The sequence below is a fragment of the Cryptomeria japonica genome, unplaced genomic scaffold (genome assembly GCF_030272615.1).
Source record: "Cryptomeria japonica unplaced genomic scaffold, Sugi_1.0 HiC_scaffold_89, whole genome shotgun sequence".
In the NCBI taxonomy this organism is placed as follows: Eukaryota; Viridiplantae; Streptophyta; class Pinopsida; order Cupressales; family Cupressaceae; genus Cryptomeria; species Cryptomeria japonica.
The window spans coordinates 337501-352500 of NW_026728911.1; the positions used below are offsets into that span (position 1 = coordinate 337501).

At 59.4% G+C, this 15000-nt stretch overlaps 1 non-coding gene across 1 annotated transcript; it reads left to right on the forward strand.

Annotated features, from left to right (window-relative positions):
• Positions 1-12470: 12470 nt before the first annotated feature.
• On the forward strand, positions 12471-12589 carry LOC131864618 (5S ribosomal RNA). Its single transcript, XR_009363383.1, has one exon. It is a non-coding gene; the product is annotated as a 5S ribosomal RNA (ribosomal RNA).
• The last annotated feature ends 2411 nt before the right edge of the window (positions 12590-15000 follow it).

Below are 15000 nucleotides of genomic sequence, written 5' to 3' on the forward strand. Positions count from 1 at the left end.
CCTCATAGGCAATTCCGCTCTTATCCGGTCACGTTTGTGTGCCCGAATTTCGCAAGGCAACCTCCATGGGACATGGAAAAGACTCGAGAAGAGAGCTCGCTCACGGGAGAGAGAAGCCAAGGAGACCACGAGAGTGCTGAGAGTGGGACAGCGCTGAATAGGCGGGAGAAGCCTGCGCGTATAAACGGAGATATATATCCAATTGCAACGAAGGAACGTGCCAAAGATCGAGAACAATGGCAGAAATGCTAGTAACGTGCACTTCGGGACCAACGCATCACCGGAAGACAACCGCCAAACATCGAAAGAGTCGCGATGCTCCGCAACCTACGTGCAAAGCGGTCGCACACCGGGTAAGGGAGTGAGAGCCCCAAACATAGCTGGGCGAGGCGCTCACTCCGCTCTTTAATATCTCGTTAATACCGCCAAGGAAATGGCACAAGCACACACACACAAGCATCCTCGGAAGAGGACAGTTCGAGTGACAGGTCAAATCCAAGAGTTCCGAAGACTACCTCCAGGAACAATCGGGAACAAGACCGATTACAAGTCGTCGAGTCTGTTACTGGGCGAACACGAGATGCGCACAGGAAATCGATCAGCCCTCACAATGGCCCAAGGCCAGAGATCGGACTGCTACGATTTACCCCAACAATCATCGTGCCACTCTTCGCAGAGAGGTGATAGACGCCAACGAGCCCGCGCATAGCAATCGAGGTGTAAAAAGGGCGTTGAAGGCAGGAAGCCTGGACGAAAGAGGCTACGAGGTCACCTCGAAGCGGTCTAAGAATCGGGCGCACTTGGGGCGACTACCAGTGCCAACCCCTTATCCCGCGGTGCGTCCGACACACAGAAATTTCCAAGGCGGCCAAGGAGCCTCCCCGCATAGCAATCGGGGTGTGAGGTTACGGATGCAGCATTGATAGCAATCGAGGTGTGAGGCGAAGGATGCAGAAGTGAGAGCCGAGGGATGTAGCAGAGATAGCAATCGGGGTGTGTGATGCAGAAGAGATAGCAATCGAGGTGTGCGGTGGGAAGGGCCCAGCAGCCAGAATGCATGAAGCGACGGATGAAGCAGTGATGACAACCGGGCTGTGAGGAGAGGAGGGATGCAGCCAAGAAAGCAATCAGGGCTCGAGGCAAGGGATGCATCAAGGATAGCAATCATGTTGTGAGGCGAGATTCCAAAGGCTAAACGTGAGAGGCTGCAGGGTCGACTCAGAGAGGTCTATGCATGTGAGAGGCTGAAAGCAAGGTCGACTCGGAGCGGTCTATGCATCGGGCGCGCTTGGGGCGACTACCAGTGCCAACCCCTTATCCCGCGACGCGTCCGACAAAGAGAACGTTCCAAGGCGGCAGAGGAGGTTACCAGCCGAAGGATGCAGTAGCAATAACAGGTATAGTTCCGCGGCGGCCGAGAAGACTCACCGCATAGGAATCGGGATGCGAGGCGAGGGATGCGGCGGGAAGGCCCCGACGGCTAAACGGAAGAGGCTGCAGGGCCGCCTCGGAATGGTCCAAGCATCGGATGCGATTGGGACGACTACCAGTGCCAACCCCTTATCCCGCGATGCGTCCGATACACAGATAGTTCCAAGGCGGCCGAGGAGCCTCACCGCATATCAATCGGGGTGCGAGGCGAGGGATGGGGCGGGAAGGCCCCAACGGCTAGACGGAAGAGGCTTCAGGGCCACCTCGGAATGGTCCAAGCATCGGACGCGCTTGGGGCGACTGCCAGTGCCAACCCCTTATCCCGCGATGCGTCCGATACACAGATGGTTCCAAGGCGGCCGAGGAGCCTCACCGCATAGCAATCGGGGGTGCGAGGCGAGGGATGGGGCGGGAAGGCCCCAACGGCTAGACGGAAGAGGCTTCAGGGCCGCCTAGGAATGGTCCAAGCATCGGACACGCTTGGGGCGACTACCAGTGACAGCCCCCTATCCCGCGATGCGTCCGATACGAAGATGGTTCCAAGGCGGCCGAGGAGCCTCACCGCATAGCAATCGGGGTGCGAGGTGGGGGATGCGGCGAGATGGCCCCAACGGCTAGACGGAAGAGGCCACAGGGCCGCGTCGGAATAGTCCAAGCATCGGACGCGCTTGGGGCGACTACCAGTGACAACCCCTTATCCCGCGATGCGTCCGATACGAAGATAGTTCCAAGGCGGCCGAGGAGCCTCACCGCATAGCAATCGGGGTGCGAGGTGGGGGATGCGGCGAGATGGCCCCAACGGCTAGACGGAAGAGGCTGCAGGGCCGCCTCGGAATAGTCCAAGCATCGGACGCGCTTGGGGCCACTACCAGTGACAACCCCTTATCCCGCAATGCGTCCGATACGAAGATAGTTCCAAGGCGGCCGAAGAGCCTCACCGCATAGCAATCGGGGTGCGAGGTGGGGGATGCGGCGAGATGGCCCCAACGGCTAGACGGAAGAGGCCACAGGGCCGCCTCGGAATAGTCCAAGCATCGGACGCGCTTGGGGCGACTACCAGTGACAACCCCTTATCCCGCGATGCGTCCGATACGAAGATAGTTCCCAGGCGGCCGAGGAGCCTCACCGCATAGCAATCGGGGTGCGAGGCGAGGGATGCGGCGAGATGGCCCCAAAGGCTAGACGGAAGAGGCTGCAGGGCTGCCTCGGAATAGTCCAAGCATCGGACGCGCTTGGGGCGACTACCACTGCCAACCCCTTATCCCGCGATGCGTTCGATACACAGATAGTTCCGAGGCGGCCGAGGAGGTGGGGGATGCAGCGAGATGGCCCCAACGGCTAGACGGAAGAGGCTGCAGGGCCGCCTCGGAATAGTCCAAGCATCGGACGCGCTTGGGGCGACTACCAGTGACAACCCCTTATCCCGCGATGCGTCCGATACACAGATAGTTCCGAGGCGGCCAAGGAGCCTCACCGCATAGCAATCGTGGTGCGAGGTGGGGGATGCGGCGAGATGGCCCCAACGGCTAGACGGAAGAGGCTGCAGGGCCGCCTCGGAATGGTCCAAGCATCGGATGCGCTTGGGGCGACTACCACTGCCAACCCCTTATCCCGCGATGCGTCCGATACACAGATAGTTCCAAGGCGGCCGAGGAGCCTCACAGCATAGCAATCAGGGTGCGAGGCGAGGGATGCGGCGAGAAAGCCCCAACGGCTAGAGGGAAGAGGCTTCAGGTCCGCCTCGGAATGGTCCAAGCATCGGACGCGCTTGGGGCGACTACCAGTGACAACCCCTTATCCCGCGACGCGTCCGATACACAGATAGTTCCAAGGCGGCCGAGGAGCCTCACCGCATAGCAATCGGGGTGCGAGGCGAGGGATGCGGCGAGAAGGACCCAACGGCTACACGGAAGAGGCTTCGGGGCCGCCTCGGAATGGTCCAAGCATCGGACGCGCTTGGGGCGACTACCAGTGACAACCCCTTATCCCGCGACGCGTCCGATACACAGATAGTTCCAAGGCGGCCGAGGAGCCTCACCGCATAGCAATCGGGGTGCGAGGCGAGGGATGCGGCGAGAAGGACCCAACGGCTACACGGAAGAGGCTTCGGGGCCGCCTCGGAATGGTCCAAGCATCGGACGCGCTTGGGGCGACTACCAGTGACAACCCCTTATCCCGCGACGCGTCCGATACACAGATAGTTCCAAGGCGGCCGAGGAGCCTCACCGCATAGCAATCGGGGTGCGAGGCGAGGGATGCGGCGAGAAGGACCCAACGGCTAGACGGAAGAGGCTTCGGGTCCGCCTCGGAATGGTCCAAGCATCGGACGCGCTTGGGGCGACTACCAGTGACAACCCCTTATCCCGCGACGCGTCCGATACACAGATAGTTCCAAGGCGGCCGAGGAGCCTCACCGCATAGCAATCGGGGTGCGAGGCGAGGGATGCGGCGAGAAGGACCCAACGGCTAGACGGAAGAGGCTTCGGGTCCGCCTCGGAATGGTCCAAGCATCGGACGCGCTTGGGGCGACTACCAGTGACAACCCCTTATCCCGCGACGCGTCCGATACACAGATAGTTCCAAGGCGGCCGAGGAGCCTCACCGCATAGCAATCGGGGTGCGAGGCGAGGGATGCGGCGAGAAGGACCCAACGGCTAGACGGAAGAGGCTTCGGGTCCGCCTCGGAATGGTCCAAGCATCGGACGCGCTTGGGGCGACTACCAGTGACAACCCCTTATCCCGCGACGCGTCCGATACACAGATAGTTCCGAGGCGGCCGAGGAGCCTCACCGCATAGCAATCGGGGTGCGAGGCGAAGGATGCGGCGAGAAGGACCCAACGGCTAGACGGAAGAGGCTTCGGGTCCGCCTCGGAATGGTCTAAGCATCGGACGCGCTTGGGGCGACTACCAGTGACAACCCCTTATCCCGCGACGCGTCCGATACACAGATAGTTCCAAGGCGGCCGAGGAGCCTCACCGCATAGCAATCGGGGTGCGAGGCGAGGGATGCGGCGAGAAGGACCCAACGGCTAGACGGAAGAGGCTTCAGGGCCGCCTCGGAATGGTCCAAGCATCGAACGCGCTTGGGGCGACTACCAGTGACAACCCCTTATCCCGCGACGCGTCCGATACACAGATAGTTCCGAGGCGGCCGAGGAGCCTCACCGCATAGCAATCGGGGTGCGAGGCGAGGGATGCGGCGAGAAGGACCCAACGGCTAGACGGAAGAGGCTTCAGGGCCGCCTCGGAATGGTCCAAGCATCGGACGCGCTTGGGGCGACTACCAGTGACAACCCCTTATCCCGCGACGCGTCCGATACACAGATAGTTCCGAGGCGGCCGAGGAGCCTCACCGCATAGCAATCGGGGTGCGAGGCGAGGGATGCGGCGAGAAGGACCCAACGGCTAGACGGAAGAGGCTTCAGGGCCGCCTCGGAATGGTCCAAGCATCGGACGCGCTTGGGGCGACTACCAATGACAACCCCTTATCCCGCGACGCGTCCGATACACAGATAGTTCCGAGGCGGCCGAGGAGCCTCACCGCATAGCAATCGGGGTGCGAGGCGAGGGATGCGGCGAGAAGGACCCAACGGCTAGACGGAAGAGGCTTCAGGGCCGCCTCGGAATGGTCCAAGCATCGGACGCGCTTGGGGCGACTACCAGTGACAACCCCTTATCCCGCGACGCGTCCGATACACAGATAGTTCCGAGGCGGCCGAGGAGCCTCACCGCATAGCAATCGGGGTGCGAGGCGAGGGATGCGGCGAGAAGGACCCAACGGCTAGACGGAAGAGGCTTCAGGGCCGCCTCGGAATGGTCCAAGCATCGGACGCGCTTGGGGCGACTACCGTTGCCAACCCCTTATCCCGCGATGCGTCTGATACACAGATAGTTCCGAGGCGGCCGAGGAGCCTCACCGCATAGCAATCGGGTTGCGAGGCAGATTATTGGGAAGGGAACCCCCTGGGATGCGGCTCAAGCAGTGCCCAAAGGGACTGGAATGCGGAATCACATCGAGAGACCCAAATGCTATACGAGGGCTCAAATCGAATTATCGATTTGGCCACGACATGGACGCATCGGAACGACTACCTTTGCCGAACCACTCGCAATTGCATCCATACCGAAACCAATAGACATTTCCGTTAGAGCCCTCGCATAGCATTCGGGAATCTCGCATGCCCCTCTAAATCGACCAATGCTGGCGCTCAATGAAAATCCGAGCGCTACCACCGTTCGAGCGCCAGCATTGGTCGAGTTAGAGGGGCACGGGGGAGAATGCTCCAGTCAACACCTCCCCTATATAAGTTATTTGTCCGATTCTCGCACAACCGTAGTCTGCCTCGTCGAATCAAACAACGGTCCCAGATTCCGACTTCCGTTCCGTAGAGACCCAAAAGCTAGATGGAGGCTCGCAAGAAAGAGAGTCGGCGCATAGCAATCGGGTTTCTCGAACGTTTAGGGACCGAGCTCACTTGCGGATAGGGCAAAATCCGCCAAGCAACCCAAAAGCTAGACGGGGGCTCGAATCGAATCGCCTAGGCGGCCACAACAACGACGTGTTGGATCGACTACCAGTGCCAAACCATTCAGCAAGACTAGTCTGTGTCGAGGCCGGATAGAGATTCTCAGAGAGCGCCCGCATAGCATTTAGGAGACCTGCCGCGTCCCTCACACTCGACAAATGGTGGTGCACGTTTATAAATCCGAGCGATCCCAACCCTTTCAAGCACCAACATCGGTCGAGATAGAGGGGCACGGAGGGGGCTGCGTGAGACAACACAGTCCCCTATATAAGTTATTTGTCCGATTCTCACACATCCGAAGAATGGTCATCAAATCGGACAACAGCCCAAACTTCCGACTTCCGTCCCAGAAAGCCCAAGAGCTATCTAAAACGTTCATGGCCGGAACTCGATCGCGGCTATACCAGTCCGCCAAGCAACCCAAAAGCTAGACTGGAGCTCTAGTCGAATCACCTCTGTGGCCATTGCAAGGACGTGTTGGAGCGACTACCATTGCCGAACCATTCCGCAGGTCGAGTCCATACCAAGGCCGCATAGAGATTCACGATGAGCTCCTGCATAGCAATCAGGAGACTTGCCGTGTCCATCACAATCGATAAATCCTGGTGCAAGATTTTTGCATCCGAGCGCTCCAACCAGTCGAGCACCAGCATCAATCGACATAAACGGGCACGGGGGGAGGATGCTCGAGAACACTACCTCCCCTATATAAGTTATTTGTCCGATTCTCAAGCAGCCGAAGTCTGGTCATCGAATCGGGTCAAAGACCACAACTTCCGACTTTACCCACAATGCAAGTCATCGAATCGAACATCGGCCCCCGAGTCGGACTCCATGCGTATGTCAGGTCATCGGACCCAAATTCCGCCTTCCTGCGCATGGCGGGCCATCAATATCAACTCGGTCATCGGACCCAAACTCCGCCTTTTTGCGTATGGCACGCCTTCAAATCGGTCATCGGACCCAAATTCCGCCTTCCTGTGCATGGCGGGCCATCAACATCAACTCGGTCATCGGACCCAAATTCCGCCTTTCTGCGCATGGCACGCCATCAACTCGGTCATCGGACCCAAATTCCGCCTTCCTGCGCATGGCAGGTCATCGGACACAAATTCAGACCTCGCCAATATGCCTACGTATCGAATCGGTCATCGGACCCAACTTCCGACTTCATCCATACTGTAGGGTCTTTGAGGTTGGCGCGGTGCGCTCAACCCAGGGAGTCGACCCATCGAAGCATACACCTCCCCTATATAAGCTATTTGTCCGATTCCCACACCTGTGTAGTTTGCACCTCTGACCAGGACATCGACCCCAACTTCCGAACTCGACTGCAACGACGGCACCAGCGCCTTGGTGCGCACCTTGCGACGCACAGTCCCAACATTCGCCTTCCTGCACATGGCAGGTCATCGGACCCAAATTCCGACCTCGCGAGTATGCCTACATATCGAATCGGTCATCGGACCCAACTTCCGACTTCATCCATACCGTAGGGTCTTTGAGGTTGGCGCGGTGCGCTCAACCCGGGGAGTCGACCCAACGAAGCATACACCTCCCCTATATAAGCTATTTGTCCGATTCCCACACCTGTGTAGTTTGCACCTCCGATCAAGACATCGACCCCAACTTCCGAACTCGCCTCCAACGACCGAACCAGCGCCTTGGTGCGCACCTTGCAACGCACAGTGCCAACATTCGCCTTCCTGCACGTGGCAGGTCATCGGACCCAAATTCCGACCTCGCGAGTATGCCTACATATCGAATCGGTCATCGGACCCAACTTCCGACTTCATCCATACCGTAGGGTCTTTGAGGTTGGCGCGGTGCGCTCAACCCGGGGAGTCGACCCAACGAAGCATACACCTCCCCTATATAAGCTATTTGTCCGATTCCCACACCTGTGTAGCTTGCACCTCCGATCAGGACATCGACCCCAACTTCCGAACTCGACTAAAAAGACCGCACCAGCGCCTTGGTGTGCACCTTGCAACGCACAGTGTCAACATTCGCCTTCCTGCACATGGCAGGTCATCGGACCCAAATTCCGACCTCATGAGCATACCTACTAATCGAATTGGTCATCGGACCCAACTTCCGACTTCATCCATACCGTAGGGTCTTTGAGGTTGGCGCGGTGCGCTCAACCTGGGGAGTCGACCCATCGAAGCATACACCTCCCCTATATAAGCTATTTGTCCGATTCCGACACCTGTGTAGTTTGCACCTCCGCTCAGGACATCGACCCCAACTTCCGAACTCGCCTGCAACGACCGAACCAGCGCCTTGGTGCGCACCAAAAGTGCGCACTTTTGGAGGGCACTTTTGTGCGCTCCAAAGGTGCGCACTTTTGGAGGGCACTTTTCTGCGCTCCAAAGGTGCGCACTTTTGGAGGGCACTTTTTGGAGGGCACTTTTCTGCGCTCCAAAGGTGCGCACTTTTGGAGGGCACTTTTTGGAGGGCACTTTTCTGCGCTCCAAAGGTGCGCACTTTTGGAGGGCACTTTTTGGAGGGCACTTTTCTGCGCTCCAAAGGTGCGCACTTTTGGAGGGCACTTTTCTGCGCTCCAAAGGTGCGCACTTTTGGAGGGCACTTTTTGGAGGGCACTTTTCTGCGCTCCAAAGGTGCGCACTTTTGGAGGGCACTTTTTGGAGGGCACTTTTCTGCGCTCCAAAGGTGCGCACTTTTGGAGGGCACTTTTTGGAGGGCACTTTTCTGCGCTCCAAAGGTGCGCACTTTTGGAGGGCACTTTTGTGCACTCCAAAGGTGCGCACTTTTGGAGGGCACTTTTCCTGTGCTCCAAAGGTGCACACCTAGGTGAGCACCTTCGACCACACCTTGTAGCACACCAAACTCTGACTTTCGACTTCATCCGCAATGCAGGGTCTTTGAGGTTGGCGCAATGCGCACAACCAGGGGAGTCGACCCATCAAACCCAACACCTCCCCTATATAAGCTATTTGTCTGATTCTCATACATGCGTAGCCTGCAGGAGCAATTAGGACATCGACCCCAACTTTCGGCTTCTAAACGAAAACAAGGTCTTTGAGGTTGGTGTAATGCGAACAACTAGGGGAGTCAACCCATCAAACCCAACACCTCCCCTATATAAGCTATTTGTCTGATTCTCATACATGTGTAGTCTACAGGAGCAATTAGGACATCGACCCCAACTTTTGACTTCTTAACGAAAACAAGGTCTTTGAGGTTGACGTAATGCGCACAACCAGGGGAGTCGACCCATCAAACCCAACACCTCCCCTATATAAGCTATTTGTCCGATTCTCATACATGTGTAGCCTGCAGGAGCCATTAGGACATTGACCCCAACTTTTGACTTCTTAACGAAAACAAGGTCTTTGAGGTTGGCGTAATGCGCACAACCAAGGGAGTTGACCCATCAAACCCAACACCTCCCCTATATAAGCTATTTGTCTGATTCTCATACATGTGTAGCCTGCAACAACGATTAGGACATCCACCCCAACTTCTGAATTCGTCTGCGTTGACCGCACCAAAGGTGCACGCCTTGGTGCTCACCAAAATCCGACTTCCGACTTCTTCTGCTATGCGGGGTCTTTGAGGTTGGCGCAGTGCGCACAACCAGGGGAGTCAACCCACCGAATGCAACACCTCCCCTATATAAGCTATTTGTCTGATTCTCATACATGCGTAGACTGCAGCAATGATTAGGACATCCACCCCAACTTTTGACTTCTTAAACAAGACAGGGTCTTTGAAGTTGGTGCAGTGCACACAACCAGGGGAGTCAACCCATCAAACGCAACACCTCCCCTATATAAAGCTATTTGTCCGATTCTCATACGTGTAGTCTGCAGCAGCGATTAGGACATCGACCCCAACTTCCGAATTCGTTTGCATTGACCGCACCAAAGGTGCACGCCTTGGTGTGCACCCTGGAGTGCACTTTGGTGCTCACCTCGGTGCACACTTTGGTGTGCACCTCGGTGTGCACCAAAGGTGCGCACCTTGGAGCGCACCAAAGGTGTACACTTTGGAGCGCACCACATAGGGTCTTTGAGAGGTTGGCGCAGTGCGCACACCAAGGTGGGTGTTGAGGTGCGTGCCGAGGTGGGTGGGTGCTAGGGTGCGCTCCATGGTGGGTGCCAGGGTGGGTGCGTGCTAGGGTGGATTCCAAAGAGGGTCATAGGGTGGGTGCCAAGGTGGGTTGGTGATATAGTGGGTTCAAAGGTGGGTACTAGGGTGGGTTCCAAGGTGGGTCACAAGTTGGGTGCCAGGATGCGTGGGTGTTAGGTTGGGTGCCAAGGTGGGCTCCTGCGTGGGTGGGTGCTAGGGTGGGTTTCAAGGTGGACGCGAGGGCGGGTGCCAAGGTGGGTAACAAGTTGGGTGTTAGGATGGGTGAGTGCTAGAGTGGGTGCCAAGGTGGGTGGGTGCTAAGGTGGATGCCAAGGTGGTTCACAGGGTGGGTGGGTTCTAGGGTGAGTTCCAAGGTGGGTCACAGGTTCAGTGCTAGGGTGGGTGTCAAGGCGGGTGTCGAGGTGCCTGGGTGCTAGGGTGTGGATGCCAATGTGGGTCATAGGGTGGGTACTAGGGTGGGCTGCAATGTGGGTGCCAAGGTGGGTAACATGCTCGGTGGGTTCTAAATTGGGTGCCAGGGTGGGTGTGCACCCACCTTGCCCGAGGTGGGTGCCAAGGTGCCAGTGTGGGTGGGTGCTAAGGTGGATGCCAAGGTGGGTGAGAAGGTGGGTGATAGGTTGAGTGGTAGGATGGGTGGGTGCCAAGATGGGTCACAGGGTGGGTGCAAGGGTGGGTAGGTGCTAGGGTTGGTGTCAGGGTGGGTGGGTGCTAGGTTGGGTTCCAAGGTGGGTGCGAGGGTGAGTGTCAAGGTGGGTCACAGGTTAGGTGCTAGGATGGGTGAGTGCTAGGGTGCAAAGGTGCCAGGGTGGGTGCTAGGATGGGTCGATGCTAGGGTGAGTGGCAAGGTGGGTCCACAAGTGTCAAGGTGGGTGCCGAGGTGGGTGCCAAGTCGGCGACTGCTATGGTGGATGCCAAGGTGGGTCACGGGGTGGGTGCCAAGTTGCTAGGTTGGGTTCCAAGGTGGGTGCCAACGTGGGTGCTAGGGTGCGTGGGTTAAAGGGTGTGTCACAACGTGGGTGCCAGGATGGGTGCGCACCCACACTGGCCAAGACGGGTGCGGGTGCAAGGTTGGGTTCCAAGCCCGGTCACAGGCTGGGTGCTAGGATGGGTGGGTGCCAAGGTGGGCACCAGGGTGGGTGCACCCACCCTGGCCAAGGTGGGTCACGGGGTGGGTCCTAGGGTGGGTAACGGGGTGGGTACTAAGGTGCGTGCCAAGGTGGGTCATAGGGTGGGTGCCAAGGTGGGCACCAGGGTGGGTGTGCACCAACCCTAGCCAGGGTAGGTCACGGGGTGGTTGTCGGGGTGGGCGTCAAGGAGCCAAGGTGGGTGGCAAGTAGCCAAGTTGCGTGCCAAGGTGGGTGTCGGGGTGGGTGCCAAGGATCCAAGGTGGGTGCCAAGGAACCAAGGTGGGTGTCTGGGTGGGTGCCGAGGTGGGAGCCAGGGTGGGTCCCAAGGTGAGTGCAAAGGTGGGTGCCAGGGTCAAGGTGAGTGCCAATGTGGGTTCCAAGGTGCCAGGGTCAGGGTGAGTGCCAATGTGGGTTCAAAGGTGCTAAGTTGGGTGCGAGGTTGGGTGCGAGGGTGGGTGGGTGCCAAGGTGTGCTAGGTGGAAGCCCGGGTGGGTCGGCATCCCATGGGTGTCGAGTTGGGTGCCTGATGGGTGCTTCTTGTCAAGTTTTAGTCGTCGGGACTCATTTCGAGCCTTAGAGGTCGTTTCTTGTCCGGTTGCCCTGTCTTCGACCTGGGAACCCAATTTTGGTCCTCGGGTCCCATTTTTTTTTGTCTCGCATCCCACTTTTGGCCTGTGGCCTTTTCGGGGTCGATTCTCGTTTTGGGCATCAGAGCATGTTTCTTCTCCTAAAACCCAATATTTGTTTATTAAGTCTCGGAACACATTTTTGTTCTCGTGGACCCATCATGGGTCTTGGAACGCATTTGTGGTCCTTGGGTCCCATTTTGCATCCCGAAACTTGTGTTTTGGTGCTTGATCCCTATTTTGGGTGCCCACCTTGCACCAAGTGCGCACCCGGGGCAAACCGAGCGCCTTGGTGCACCGGGGCAAGATCGAGCGTGCACCCGAGGCGCCCCGAACATGCACCAAGGTGCACTCGGCCCACATGTGAGCGCAGGTCGTTGCGCCCGAGGTGGTGTGTGGGCACCGCGTTGCAGACGGGACACTGCACGCACACGACGCCCCCTCCAGGTGCACGCACGTAGGCCGGGCCGGGTGCACACCCGACGCCCTAGCAAGGTGCGCGCACCCGGGCAGGGCTCACACTTGGCGAACGGGGCGCACTTCGCGAGGGAGGGTGTGCACCTCGACGGGGGTGGGTGGCCGGGGTGGATTCGCACGTGGGTCGCGGTTTGCTAAGTACACACTGCGACAAGCTCATAACGGGTGCGATCATACCAGCGTTAGTGCACCGGATCCCATCAGAACTCCGCAGTTAAGCGCGCTTGGGCCGGAGTAGTACTGGGATGGGTGACCTCCCGGGAAGTCCCGGTGTTGCACCCTTTTTTAGTTTTTCGCCGGGCGTCGCAATGCTATTTGAATAAACCTTTTGCCCGTTTGCGTTCTCGTCGGGGCCGGGCCGGGCCGGGGTGCGCTGCCCGCACTACCGCGCGCGCGGGGGGCGACACCGAGCGCGCACCCGAGGCGCCCCGAGCACACAGGCCACGGTGCAACCCGGGCGTTGTGCGCGCACCCCGGTGCGCCCGAGGTGCTGCGCGCGCACCCAGGTGAAATCGGTGTGCACCTCGGCCAGTGCGCGCTCGGTCGAGTCGCGCACGTTGGCCAAGGTGCACGGTGATGTTTCTTACTCTAAGGTTCCGCACCAGACGCCCGGGACAGGTGAGCGAAGCTGGGCGGGGCCGGGTGCGCGGCCGGGGCAGGTGCACGCAGCTGGAGAGAGCTTTGGAGCACACTTCGGAGCGCACCAATGATGCGCTCCATTCAAAAGTTTCCTGAAAAGGCAAAAAAAGTTGAGATTATAGAATTTCCCACTTGAGAGATTGTAAAAAAAAAAAATTTAAAATGAAGGAAACGCGGGTGCCAAGGTGTGCGCAGCCCAGCCAAGGTGTGCGCACCAAGGCGCCCACCCTGGCGAAGGTGCACGCAAGGTGCGCACCCGAGGCAAACCGGACAATTAACCCAACTTTCGACTTCGCGCGCACCTTGGAGCGCACTTCGGAGCGCTCCTTGGTGCGCACCAATCTTGGGCACCTCGGAGTGCACCATGGCGCCCACCAAGGTGCGCACCCGGGGCAAACCGAGCTCCGACTTCGTGCGCACCTTGGAGCGCACGAAAGGTGCGCACCATGGCGCCCACCAAGGTGCGCAGCCCAGCCAAGGCGTGCGCATCAAGGTGCGCACCCTGGCGAAGGTGCGCACCCGGGGCAAACCGAGCTCCGACTTCGTGCGCACCTTGGAGCGCACAAAAGGTGCGCAACCCAGCCAAGGTGTGCGCACCCCGGTCAAACCGAGCTCCGAATCGTGCGCACCAGAGGTGCACGCCATCGTGCGCACCTTGGAGCACACTTCGGAGCCCTCCTTGGTGCGCGCCGATGTTGCGCACCTCGGAGCGCACCCGGGGAAAACAATGCAATTAACCCGACTTTCGACTTCGTGGGCACCTCGGAGCGCTCTCGGGTTCGCACCTCGGAGCACACCGAGGTGCGCACCTTTGATGCGCTGCCTTCACCAATTTCCAGAAAAGGCAAGAAAACATTGAGAAGGTGTGCGCACCGAGGTGCCCACCCTGGCGAAGGTGCACGCGAGGTGCGCACCCGGGGCAAACCGGGCTCCGACTTCGTGCACGCCGCACCTTGGAGCACACTTCGGAGCGCTCCTTGGTGCGCACCAGGGCGCGCAACCCAGCCGAGGTGCCCACCCCGGCGAAGGTGCACGCGAGGTGCGCACCCGGGGCAAACCGGGCTCCGACTTCGTGCACGCCATGGTGCCCACCGCGGCGAAGGTGCACGCGAGGTGCGCACCCGGGGCAAACCGGGCTCCGACTTCGTGCACGCCGCACCTTGGAGCACACTTCGGAGCGCTCCTTGGTGCGCACCATGGTGCCCACCAGGGCGCGCAACCCCGCCGAAGGTGCACGCGAGGTGCGCACCCGGGGCAAACCGGGCTCCGACTTCGTGCACGCCGCACCTTGGAGCACACTTCGGAGCGCTCCTTGGTGCGCACCATGGTGCCCACCAGGGCGCGCAACCCCGCCGAAGGTGCACGCGAGGTGCGCACCCGGGGCAAACCGGGCTCCGACTTCGTGCACGCCATGGTGCGCACCGCGGCGAAGGTGCGCACCCGGGGCAAACCGGGCTCCGACTTCGTGCACGCCGCACCTTGGAGCACACTTCGGAGCGCTCCTTGGTGCGCACCAGGGCGCGCAACCCAGCCGAGGTGCCCACCCCGACGAAGGTGCACGCGAGGTGCGTACCCGGGGCAAACCGGGCTCCGACTTCGTGCACGCCGCACCTTGGAGCACACTTCGGAGCGCTCCTTGGTGCGCACCATGGTGCCCACCAGGCCGCGCAACCCAGCCAAGGTGTGCGCACCAAGGTGCACGCGAGGTGCGCACCCGGGGCAAACCGGGGTCCGACTTCGTGCACGCCGCACCTTGGAGCACACATCGGGGCGCTCCCGGGTTCGCACCGGCGTTGCGCACCGTGGTGGGCACCTCGGAGCACACCAAGGTGGGCAGCGAGGTGCGCACCTTTGATGCGATGCCTTCACTAATTTCCATAAAAGGCAAAAAAAAAACGAGATTTTAAAATTTCCGTTTTGAAAGATAGTGAGAAAAAGGGAATGCTGGTGCCATCTTGAGCCCGCCCTGGTGCGCAGCCCAGCCAAGGTGTGCGCACCAAGGTGCCCACCCTGGCGAAGGTGCGCGCCCGGGCAATTAACCCAACTTCCAACTT